The 12,856-nt window shown below is 33.0% G+C and overlaps 1 protein-coding gene across 2 annotated transcripts in view; it reads right to left on the bottom strand.

Moving 5' to 3' along the window:
* LOC145937755 (dual specificity tyrosine-phosphorylation-regulated kinase 2) overlaps nucleotides 1–12,856 on the bottom strand; it is a 46,147-nt gene that overhangs the window by 16,738 nt on the left and 16,553 nt on the right. The window lies entirely within an intron of this gene.

The following is a 12,856-nucleotide window of genomic DNA, read 5'->3' as shown; positions in this document are numbered from 1 at the left end:
TTGTTTTCAGATCAATGTGCTATGTACTACAACACTGTTGCACGTATTGGTGAGTGAAAAATTGTATATTTTATAACATTTCTGTAGCGGTAATGGGAGTGTATGTGCAACTGTAAAATATTTTTAATTAGAATTTTTTTATATACATCGGTTTTGACGAATCTAATTTTTTTTAAGTAAAATTGTTTTTTTTCTGAAAGATAGTACATTACAATATTTGTTATAGAATGCACGATATCTATCATTGATTTGACATGTCACGCTGCTATGTGTATGTACATAGGAACATATTCACTCATGAGAATCGATTAAATTTGTATAAAGCTCGAGTTCGTTAATAATTTTTACGCACAAGAGCGATAGTAGTGCAATGGCGCAAAGTGGGATGCACACATGCGCGAATATATATATATATATATATATATATATATATATATATCTATTTCTAGTTCGTTGTAAATGATGGCCCGCGTAAAGTAAGGTGTTTGTATCGTTTATAGCGCACCTGGCAGCGAATGTGTCGAAGTGACGGTCCGATAATTTTACCTCACGTTTATCGAACATAACGTTCAGTCACAATGTACCTCAGTAACGATACATAATCGTGTACTTAAAAAAAGCACGTCTGCAAGCGCCGCAAATACCTTATATATATCGATACCTTATATCGTTTTATCACATACTTCACCATAATATTTCTTTATTTTCGGAAATAATATTTAAATATAATAATTAGATGTGTTAAATAACATTAAAATTAATGGTTGACGATATTCGTCAACTTCGTAATATTTATTACGACAATATTATCAAGTTTTTAAAATATTTTTCAAGGAATGAGATGAGATATAAAGATAGTGAATGAACATCGTACAATTCGAATAATAATTCGGTAGGCCTTCTTGTGGCCTACTTTAATATTTCGGGTAACATCGCTTCTCTTTCGCGTGTATAGCGAATAGAAACAGCACGTTGGAGATTGTCCAGGATTCAGTCGGCTCGCTTTAGATTTGGCTACTTGGTTGGTTCAGTTAGCTATAATTCTTGATGATCGATACGAGACCTCCGATGAAATTTCCGTCAAAAAATAGTCTCTTCATAGATCAAGGAATCAAGGCATCGATATCGACACATTTGCATATTATTAAAATCGCAATTTCAAATTAGAAGATGATTTCCAAATTAAAACTGTATGAAAAGAAATTTTTCTTCTTTTTTTACTTTTGCTTATTAATTAGGATTTTTGACAATTTTAGCAAGGATAAGAAAAAAGAAATCTATTTTAATACGTATAGAACGTATTTTTTTCTAAGCTCTTTCTATCGTAATTATATACAACTATAGAAATGTATTCTAACAATAACATGATTTACGCGTAACGCAAATCATTATATAAATTCTCGATAATATTTTAAATATCTTTATAAATATGATATTCTATCAAATTTTCTAATTCTACGGTAAAATAGAAAGAATCCGCGGTTGAAAGAAAGCAAGAAAGATTATCTAGGACACTTCGTATACCCTGTTTTATTACGCGCAATAATGAGCAAGAGAAAATAATCTGCAATTAATCAAGACTCATAATTATGAAAACATAATTCGCAGCGTGTATTTTCTATATCGATATCTAACGCGCGCGTTTTATATAAATATTCTTTTAAATTATATCTACAGGAAAAGATATCGAACTTTTTAAGAGAATTGCTTAATTTATTATATATATAATAATATAATACAATAAATTCTTTACAATATAATAAAAAATTTATTACATCTTAAAAAATAAAGGATTAAATCTTAATTATCTTTAAAAATCGATGAACAAATTATTATTTCATGGCAAGATTTGTCAGTGGGGTTATTGAAAAATGGTTTTGTTTATCTTGCACCCGATATCTTGTATTTTATTTGACCCCGTAGTAGACACGCAAGCAGCTTCATCATGACTAAACGTTCAGGTTGATCGATTTCAAGGGGCGAGCGACCGATTGGCCGGAAGTTTTCGCAGGGTGCACTTTCGGCGGAAGTGCCCACTATAGATATCCCAAATCGATTTACCTTTGTGAGAAGTTTGCATCTCATTTTTAAAATTTCGATATAATTTAAAATATTAATTTAACTTCTGAGACTCGGAGATTATCGCAATTCTCGATACGTTTTAAAAGAATTTTAAAATAAGAAAAACGAGATTTAAAAAATAACAAAGATATTATAAAGTATCAACTTTCTAATTATATAATTATATAAATTTTTTATATACACATAATCTCAAAAAAATAAAATTGACATTTTAGCATGCAAAATTCTGCATAGTGATTCTTAATAACTCTTTAATTTAATAATTCTTTCTTATTTTCGAAAGTATCTTCCGTTAGAATTTATTGTTTCGGTGAGTGATCATCATATGTGCGTGTATGTATGTGTGTGTGCCATTACATGAAATAATATATTCACCCCCCATATATGCAGCTGCAACAATGCAGGATTTCCGTAGAGAATACGAGCAGAGAGAGATCACGACCTCACATGAATTTATAAACTGCTACGAATATTTATTGAGAATTATCTCCTCTAAAATTAGGAACCTATTATCAGAATTTCTTTACAATTAATAGAATTTCGGCTTATCCCCAAAGAATTCTAGAAAAAGTTTGAGAATCGTGCGTAAAATCATGAAATTGTGCACATTTGCGATTATTACGCGAGTGTCAGTTTTGCATAATATTCTTTGAATATACATTAATTTGATCATCCCCAAAGAGATTGTATTAATCTTTTTCACTCCAAGATTGATCTATTTTTAATTCATGAAAATCTCATTAATAAAAACTTCGTTTTTTAATATTTCAATATGTTGCTATTTTTTAAACAAATTAAAGACAAAATTAATAGATACTAGTATAGAGGCGCACAAACAGGGAGATCGAAATGTACAGATACCTACAAGCGTTTTAATTTATAATCTCGGATTTTACAGTGATTTCTTTTTCTTCTCGCGGGTAATAAAGCATATTCGCAGGAAATGAAGAACTGCTTATTACGAAACGGCGCTTATAAACTATCTCCGTTGAGGCCCTTTGTTGTATCTTATGAAATTAGAGAGATATGAAGGAGAGAGAATATTTATTCGCGATTACCCTTCCGTTTCGCGTTGCGCGCGAGAACGACAATAAAAGGTGAAGATTCATTCCCCTAATTCGAACGCGCGCCGGTTTCACTTCCGAGGTAACAGGTGGTGTGCCACAATATTCTGTGTGCAAGTTCGGAAAAATATTCTGCCATGTCACTTTCTCTAAACTGATACCTACTCGTATATATGCGTCCGCTTATTGATTCCGCAAATCTTTTTATCTTATAAGAAACTCTCATCTGTGCTTCGTGCTATTTATTTGACAGATTTACAAAACCATAATGAGATTAGCAATGTTTCATTGTCATCACAAATAATGTCTATGTTCATTGAATAGTAAGTGATACACAGCGAAGTAATATTCTGAACCCGAATAATGGAACGCGATATCATAATTGAAATGATGAGTAGGTCAAACTTAAGCCAAAGCATTGTGCAGTTTCGTATTGCGCAATACTATAATTAAACTGGTAATATCATCAACGAGATTTCACGATGTGTATAGTGCATAGAAATAATCTAGTTAAATGTCATATACCACATGAGATGCGCAATCATGTGATTGTATGTCGTATAGAGACAACAATTTTTTCATTACCGGTGATTGCTGAAGCATAATAATTAATATGATAAAATTTGAGTAAATTGCAAAAATCTGAAAAAGTAATTATCTTTTCGTACTCCAAATGTAATCGCAGCAATGAATGGATACATATATACATTTATTAAAAGAGAAATTTTCTTATTTCCTAAAAAAGAAATTTGTTTATTGTTACTTTATAAGACTATAATTATATTTAATTTCAACATATAATATAATCGATGAAAATCAATATAACTTTGCTACATTTTAAGGATTATAAACTCCATCATTAATTTGACACTTTTTTTTATAAGAAAATCAACTACAAATAGAAATTAAAATTGCTAAAAATATATATGGCGGTCCAATGTGTGCACGCGCGTATATGAAGCTCCTAAATAAAGTCTTCAATCAAAGCGTACATTGCGCCTTTGACATATCCGTAATCACCACCGTTGTGCATGCTGCCATGAACACTGTCGTTCATGGGCATCGATTTGTTTTATCGATGAACAATGAGTTAGGAGCCGTCGTTGAACCCTGACCTTTGTCAAAATTCTATTTCACGCTCGGATAATATGTGCAGATCGCAAATTCGCATTTTTATTCGCCGACGTTCACACATCGCGGTAAGGTAATTATCGTTAATTGGAGTAGATGCATCCATATAAATGGCCGCTATATCGCTTTTAATTCTGAAATTAATGTAAATAGTAGTAAAAAAATCCGCAAAAAACGAGATCGCGTTGTAATTTCATCGTCGTATTCGACAAACTTTTATAAAATATCTATGACACTTTAGAGGAGTTGAAATTCTTTGAAAGTTTCTCGAACAATTGGTCGATTACGGCCGTACGTATATAGCGGCTACTCAAGATGCCCATTATATTGTAAGATCATCGGACATTCCTGACTTTCAACTTTTACCGCTCTCAAAAGTTAAGTTCTTAATTTGATTTTAGAGAATTAGTATCAGCAGTAAGAAATACACAAATCAAACATTATTCGTTTATACTACTGTTTAAATTTTAAATCATGAAACCGTAACAAATAAAATCGTAGTAATTAAATGCAAGATTTAAAAAATAGAGTAAATTTTATGAAATATTTTATTTTCTAATTTATTTGAATCTTTTTAAAATTCTTTTTAAATTATAAAAATATTTTATTCATTTATATATATTTTTTGTCGACAGAGTTTCTCTGTAATTATATAACTTTTTAAATTATTTAGCACGATATTACTTAATGATAGCTTATTCAGTGTACATGCAAAAAAAAAAAGATTTTCTAGCATGTTCCACTTTCGAAATATTGGAAAGCGTACATTGACCGTGAAGATACATTTCCTTGCTCAATTACAAGCGGAAAATTATATTACTCCATGCGTCACAGCACATACACAACGTTGATACGCATTTATTACTTCGTAAAATATTAACGTCAACTTCTTATGCATTATTCCGCAAGAAAGTAAACATTGGCAACGAGAGATCTTCATCGCGCTCCTGTAATTACCGTAAAAGCTGGCACAGTCGCGCAGATGAGATCGGGTTTGCTGCCTCTATCTTTGCTTGAGCACTCGCGATTAAGCCATCTTCTCTATTTATTTTACAATTTATTTTACAAATTTAGATGTTAGATTCTTGTTTTACACTGCAACATGAAGCGATTATTCGAGATAACTAGCAAGTCGTACCTCTTTAATTAATACAAAATAATTTTGAATCTTGATTACGACGATTGCAATTTACGATTAATTAATTTTCATATTTATATTGCTAAAAGAAATATATAATATCATCAACATATTTTCTAATAGTCATCTAGTATTACACATTTTTATTTTCAAGAACACACTCGCGGATGTCGAAAAGGAATTAATTCACTTGATAAATTAAAAAGAAAAAATTCATTATAATTATATTTATTGTGATTAATTTCATTTAGTGTTGATAGTATTGTTATTACAGCTTCTTTAAATATTTGCGACTATTACGATCTGTATTCGCGATATTAAATCTTGGTTATCTTGGCGAGTGATAATATTATGACAGTCTGAGCGTGATAGTTTTTCAAAGCAATACACCAAGCGCCAATGAAGAAATATCAAACAGCTGTGTTACATAATTATTTTCTTTCGAAATGACCTAGATTCCTGTTTGTCCTATCGATCGCGCGAATCAATATTTTGCTCAGAAAAATTTCACGTGTCGAATTCACCGTTAGATGCTGTCGATGCGACGTATAATAAGGGGGGAAGATACGCAGTCTATTATAATAATAGAACCAATAAAAATCTCCCGTAAATTCATTCAGCGGATAATAATAACGGGTAACACGGAAATGTTTATACGGGATGTGTTGTCGTTTAATGAACCGAGCAATTATTATCTCAAGCACTTTGAGAGGGAATGATATATGTATATGTTCAATCTACATTTATGACAAAATAGATAGTACGTTAAAACTGAGAACATGATTTGTATTTTCGAATTAATTATTCAAATAATACATCGACAATAACATTACAATCTATAATGAGCTATAGAATCTTTTAAATTTATAAAAAAAAATTATAGACATAGACACCATCACAAAAATATTAAGGTAATTCGCCACACCCTGGAAAATGTTTTAGATACAATAATATCAATTCGTTGATACAAAGTTATTCTATTGGAAAAAAGTTGCAAAGACTCTTATGTACTCTATTTTCCGGCGGAAAATATACAGAGGGAAAAATGCAGGTCGATCCTTCCCGTGATTCCTTTTTCTCCTAATGTCCTCGGCGGTGTAATACGGTGTTATCGTCCCTCGGGACAATACGAGAACGGCGAGTACTCTGAGTCATCGTCGTTGACTGCCAGGAAAAAAGTACACCGCGGTCGCCACTGACGGCTCGTTACGGTCCCCCGTTCGTCGTTACACTCAGCGGGCGGGCGATCGATCGATAATGCTTTCTGGCTGTTTCTAGAATCCCGGCTTCGTGCGATAAAATCGTCTGTAGTCTGTAGTCGTGCCCGATGACGCACCATCAAAAAATTGCGGCTCGAGGTCAGGATCGCATCTCGTCTAGCCGGAAATACATCGCTTATCTTTTGACCGAGATCAGTTCAATCAGAATTGTCTAGTATTCATTTCGAATTTAACTGCAAATAGACGAATACATTTTTTGACAAAATTAATATTAAATAAAGATAATGTTAGAAGAAATGGGTACACGGAGGGAATAGATGCAATGAAAAGTTCGTGCATGTGAAAAAAAAATAAATTTTAAAAGTCAAGTAATATTTACGAATGGTCTGCATTAATGTAATTTTAAACCATGTATATATGTATATATATATATATATATATATATATATATATATATATATATATGAGTTATTACCCAAATGGATAAATCAAGTGGGAAATTACAGACGGAAAATTATGCTTTTTCGCTTTAGACGCTATTTCTGACACTGATATTTTATCTTTTATATTAGTTAGATGCGTTATATGAGATATAGAAAATAGCACATTAAATATAAAATATATATTATTATGTGCACCAATATTGCGCTAATACTATCATCAATTTATTATACTATAAGTCCTTGGATGCGCTATATATTTTTGTAAATAATATTTATGTGCTGTTGATTTCTTTTTCATAACCTTTGTTGTTACAAAAGAATCAACAGCATACATAAATTGTTAGAGAAACCATCTGATATATTTATTAAGTGAAGAAACACTTCGTGTAGGTTCCAGAAATCGCATATTATATCCAAGGTTGTGTCGGTCGTGTCTGACCGGAAATACTTCAGCTGCCTCGCGTCTCGACCCCAACGCTATTCCATCCGTGAGAACAATCGATGCACGTTATGCGCACGCAGGTTAATTTTAGTAAATAATTTCGTGGAAGTGTTGCACCAGTAAAAGTTAATAACACCTATTAATCAAATTATATATTGAAAGCGCGTAGAAACTGCTATCAATATTGCTTTTTTTTTTACTGCCTTTTTCAATATTTTAAATATTTTAAGCAGAAGAGTTTTTAAATCCCGATAGATCAATTCAGTTTCTCTTATATTTTGGTTGAATATTTCATAGCAAAAGAGAGCTTTTTCTAGATAGGATGAATAAAAAAGACACCCTCTCAGGAATTTCCATGAGAGAAGGAAAATATAAATGTTTTGCCTTTCTAGATACAATGCAACAGCTTTTATAGACATGTTGCAGTTAATTTATTAACTCGAATTTAAAATGAACCGACACAAATTGTATTTATTCTTATTTAAAATAATAAAACCATAAAATAAAAAATCATTAATTTTTTAAAAAGAGTGAAAAGGGTGTACACACAATATTGCAAACTAAAAATCAATCAATAATTACAGGATTTAATTAGATAAGGTCTTGATTAAATTTAGTCTTTTATAAATTTATAATTTTATTTTAAAAAACTAATTTTTTTTTTTATAATACAACAATGCACAACGTTGCATGCGATGTATTAATTTTTCATCAAAAGTGTAGGTCGATATTGATTTTTCCAGCGTAATCTTAAATTGCGTCAGATGCGCCGCGCGAGGAATCTCTTTTTTTTTCTATGATATAATAAAATCTCTTATGGAAAGAGCGGATTCGCATTCCGTGACAACATGCAAACTTTATTCCGTCATACGGCGGATCGCGGAAGATTGAAAATGTCGTCGCGTTCCGCCGGGAAATAATTTGTCATAGGCGCGGTGCGGTGCGGTGCGGTGGCCCCGTTTCCGTGCTTTACGAGAAGAAATAAAAGATCGCGCGAGGCTGCTGTTAGATCGATAAAATGAATAGAAACCGATCTTTTCTTTCCCGCGATGACGGGCACCGGAATGGATAAGCATGCGTAAGACGAACGACAAGATGATGCATAATTCGATCGCGCTCTTGAAGAAACATTGTTGTCTAGTAACGTGTCGTGTAAAGCCGTGTAACACACGTACAGGATTGTGCCTTAAAGCACGTAACGGGCCATGAAATTTACTAACACGATCATTGTGTGAATGTGTGTGAGATTTTATTTCAAATCTATTAATTAAATTTTTGTAAACGCTTCGACAAACAAATATGCTTGTTTCATAGAGTTGATTACAAAAATTGCGAGATTAAAAATTCTTGTGACACTAACAATTAACTTGTTTACTTTTATATTGTAAAATAATATCTCTTGACTGAGTCAATTTTATTTATTCTAAATTATATTTATTTTTATAAAATCGTTACGTAGGTTTATGTTATGCGTTTTACGATACACTTTGTATATAAATTGTCGCGACGCAAATAAAATTGAATTGTCATGTAACTTTTAACATTTAACGGCGTACGGCACGAAATCGCGAGCTCTTGACATCGAGTGACCGGATATCATGGAACGTGCGGATTTCCGTTTCGAGAGCCGCGGACTTTTTCCATATTTTTTTCTCACCTCTTGACCACACACGTAACATCGTTATTATTTGCCATCCTTGTATCGACAAGCGCAACCGCGGATGTGATGCTGACAAGAAAAGATATTTCTTTGACGCGGTGTAATTGGCGCAACGTTTCTCTCGTGATAGCATCAGGACGTAATTTAAATCTATTAAGATATCGGTATATTGTTGAAAAAGTTTTAGAATTATTATTTGCGTGAGATGTTAACTTTTTATACGCCACTCTTTGGCTTTCCAGCCATTTTCTTTAACGACATATACGCAATTACTATAGTGAAGCAAAAAAATTATACAAAACAAGAAGAGAGAGAGAGAAATAGTTATTCTGAATTAAAGTGCATCGTCGCGTCGTTCCCTATTCCACGATTAATCCACTCGATTTAATTCCGCATTTATTTACTCTCTGCTAAATTCACTCTCGATTTACTTTAAGCATCGACTATGTTTAATCTAAAATTCGAGACTTTCTTTGATTCTTTTTGGAATAGACTCGAAATGATTTTGCAGTCAAGACAATATATACAATCATTAATTCTTCTCCAATGTGACAAGTAAAATTAAAGAACATACATGTGATGCAAATCTCCTATGTTATATATATAACCAGTCTTTTTCTTTTACTTGAAGATTCTCAAAAAGAGACACGCATTATTTAATATCCATATTACGTCCTCAATAATAATTCGCAATCTGTTCGAGACATCCTGATCTATCATTTCACGTTGCAATACTTCACATACACATTAAATCATATATAACTATATCTCTCTTTGAATTTTCTAGCAAATAAAAAATATTGATTTTTCATGTATAACGGGATTTACGTTGCATGTGCAGTTTTTAAATTTGATTATGCTCCAATGTGTGTAAAATGTATTAAATGTATAACATGTTCTCGCATTGTTTTGTCGCATCGTTGGCGGCGCCGCGTCGCAACACGGCCGTCGAAAAGGTCAGGAAAGCGAGGGCCAATTAATTTTCAATTACGATCCGGTCGTAATTCAGCCCTTCTATTTCCGTCGGTCACGCGATGCTACACTTGATGCATGATCAGCTTAGCTCCTGCATCATCGCGAGGGACACCGATCGAGTGAGAGAAAGAGCCTTTCTCGCGTTCCTTCCGTTGATGACTCCCGATAGAATCGAATAGAGAGTGTGTGTTACATATAACTTTGTCGCGCGACATTACGTAAATGGATTAGGTGCGCGATAAAATGTACATGTCTCAGACGTGTGCGACACGAACGAACATGTGTGACACGTTGTATAGCATGATTTGATCGAAAGTATATTAACCCAGCAATAATTAAATTAAAATAGCTAAAATCTAATCAAAACTTTATTGATTAATATAAGAAAAATAAGCCGTGAAATAAAACAGCATTAATTAATAAGCTATTAATGTTTGGAAATAATAAATTTCACTGCTCCACAATTGACGATGTATATAAAAGTTACATGCAGTTATATGGTTCATATTGGGCTTGTCATGTTTCAAGTCGATATTGACAATGATGCGTAGTGGAGAGCATCACCCTAAAAGGATTGTGGTTTCGTGTATTGTACACACATCTAACACAGTGTAGTATTCGTTATAAACGCGTTCTAGCTACATTTTTACAAGAAGGAAAATAGACAAATAAAAATTTTCTAGTATGCACAACGTACACTGAAAAAAAATTTGTTAACTCGACTAATCCTTCAACTAAATTACTACATATTTTATTAATTGAACTATATTAGTATTTAAGTCAAATATACGTTTTGTTAGATTTAATATGTTATATTTATAATTTAAATACATATTCTATATGTTCAATTAACAAAATAATATTTAGTTGAAAGATTTAGTCAAGTTAATTTTTTTTCAGTGTACATGTGCGATATTTTCTCACTCTCTCAAAGAGAAAGGAAATGGAGATGCAGGAAAGAAAATGTAATAAATAATTAAGATAAAATTAAAATAATGAAATTATTAAAGCAAAGAGTAACGGCATAATTACATTATCAATAGTGTGCAGTATATAACACAAATGTAAGAGGAAACAGATGCTTGTATAAGCGTAAGTATAAATAATAACACATTTATCGAGATAAGTAAATAGATGGGGATAGGGATTTATATAGGTATATAGATGGATAAACATGTGAGAAAATTTATTAGACGCATCGGGATAATTCAACGTTAAATGAAATTTGTGAAGTCGGCGACGCGACATTCCCTCGAATCAAGCTCCCGCAAATCTTCTCCGTGATATGTGTGTATGTTATGTGCATAGACACACAGTCGCGTCTTCCTGCAGCGCAGGACTGCAAAAGGACGAGTGCTCAATTCGTTTTCCAAGAGCGTGCGCGCGGAGAAGAACCGGTCCACCGACCCGACCGTGTCGCGGAAGTTGTTCTCTCCTTTCTCTCTGTCTCTTTCTCTCGGATTGCTTCGCGACTTCGAGTCTAATGCGTATCGGCAAGACAGGAGGACGAGAAGAGAGGCGGTATGATTGCACCGACGCATATAACTTTGCGAAGAAAGACTTTGAAAGCCTGCAGCCCGCATTCTCGATGTACATTTAGCGCTAAATATGGTCTGATTCCAACTTCCATTTGCTTCAAACGAAGATAAAATATTGGGAGACATATATTAAAAAAACTACATATATTAGATTAATTTATATATTAATTAATTAATATATTTAATATTCTTGTTTTGAACTTGGACCAAAGATTTCTAAGAATAATTCTCTCGCGGTTTCTCTCGCGGACATTAGCCGATTCTTGAAGTTTCTTCGTTTACCGTAACAAAGTTACCGATGCGTTATCTCGATATGCTCGATTGAAGCAAGTAACAATGAGAGACTCATTGTCAGTTTCGTTCAGTCAATTCAGAGTTGGCGAATCGTCGAGTTCGTAGCCGGTAAAAAAAGAGAAAAGTCTGTATTATTAAAAATTTACTTTTTTTTTTAAAGACGTAATCGCACGGTGCAAATTTTAAGTGACACCGCGGACAGGAAACGGCTCCACGACGGATAAGAAAAATGGCAAAGATATATAGCTAACCGTTTCTAAAAGCGCCTCTCTTTCTCTCCCCGGACGCGCTTTTGTGCGGTCGATGTTCCCGACACAGAGGAGGCTCGAATTACATTATGTGTGCGATTCCCCATAAATTTGGCTACTTAAATATTTGACCATCTGAGTGCAGCGAGATATATGTATATACAACCGGAAGAGTTCGCAGAGATAGGTATCGAGCCACTCATGAATAAGATCCTGTACCAAAGTGAATATCGATATATTTTATATTGACATATAGTATCCACGTATCGACAAGTATCGACATATATATATTTATACATCGTGTTCGCTATTAATTTCCGAATTAATACTTTTGATGAAAAAAAATCCAAGAACTTAAATATAGAGAAAAGAGTGAAGAAATCAAAGTAGTAGAAAAATGTTAATTTATTTAAATAAATTTCATATATAAAAATCTAGTCTATATAATTGCCGAGAGGATTTCTATCGCAGAATTATTCGTATACAAAGTTCGTTTTTCGCTTAGAGACAGAGATCAATAAGAACCGAGAAATAGGGTGTACAGAGATAAAAGCTGCTCGCGCATTATTGCATTAATAATGCAGACGCTTGCTTTCTGGCGCGGTTGAAATTTCATCAGAA

Source organism: Prenolepis imparis, unplaced genomic scaffold (genome assembly GCF_030444845.1).
Source record: "Prenolepis imparis isolate NDT839.2.m4 unplaced genomic scaffold, iyPreImpa1.0 SCAF_6, whole genome shotgun sequence".
In the NCBI taxonomy this organism is placed as follows: Eukaryota; Metazoa; Arthropoda; class Insecta; order Hymenoptera; family Formicidae; genus Prenolepis; species Prenolepis imparis.
Note: the sequence above shows the minus strand (reverse complement) of the source record. Positions and strands in the feature narration are given on the sequence as shown.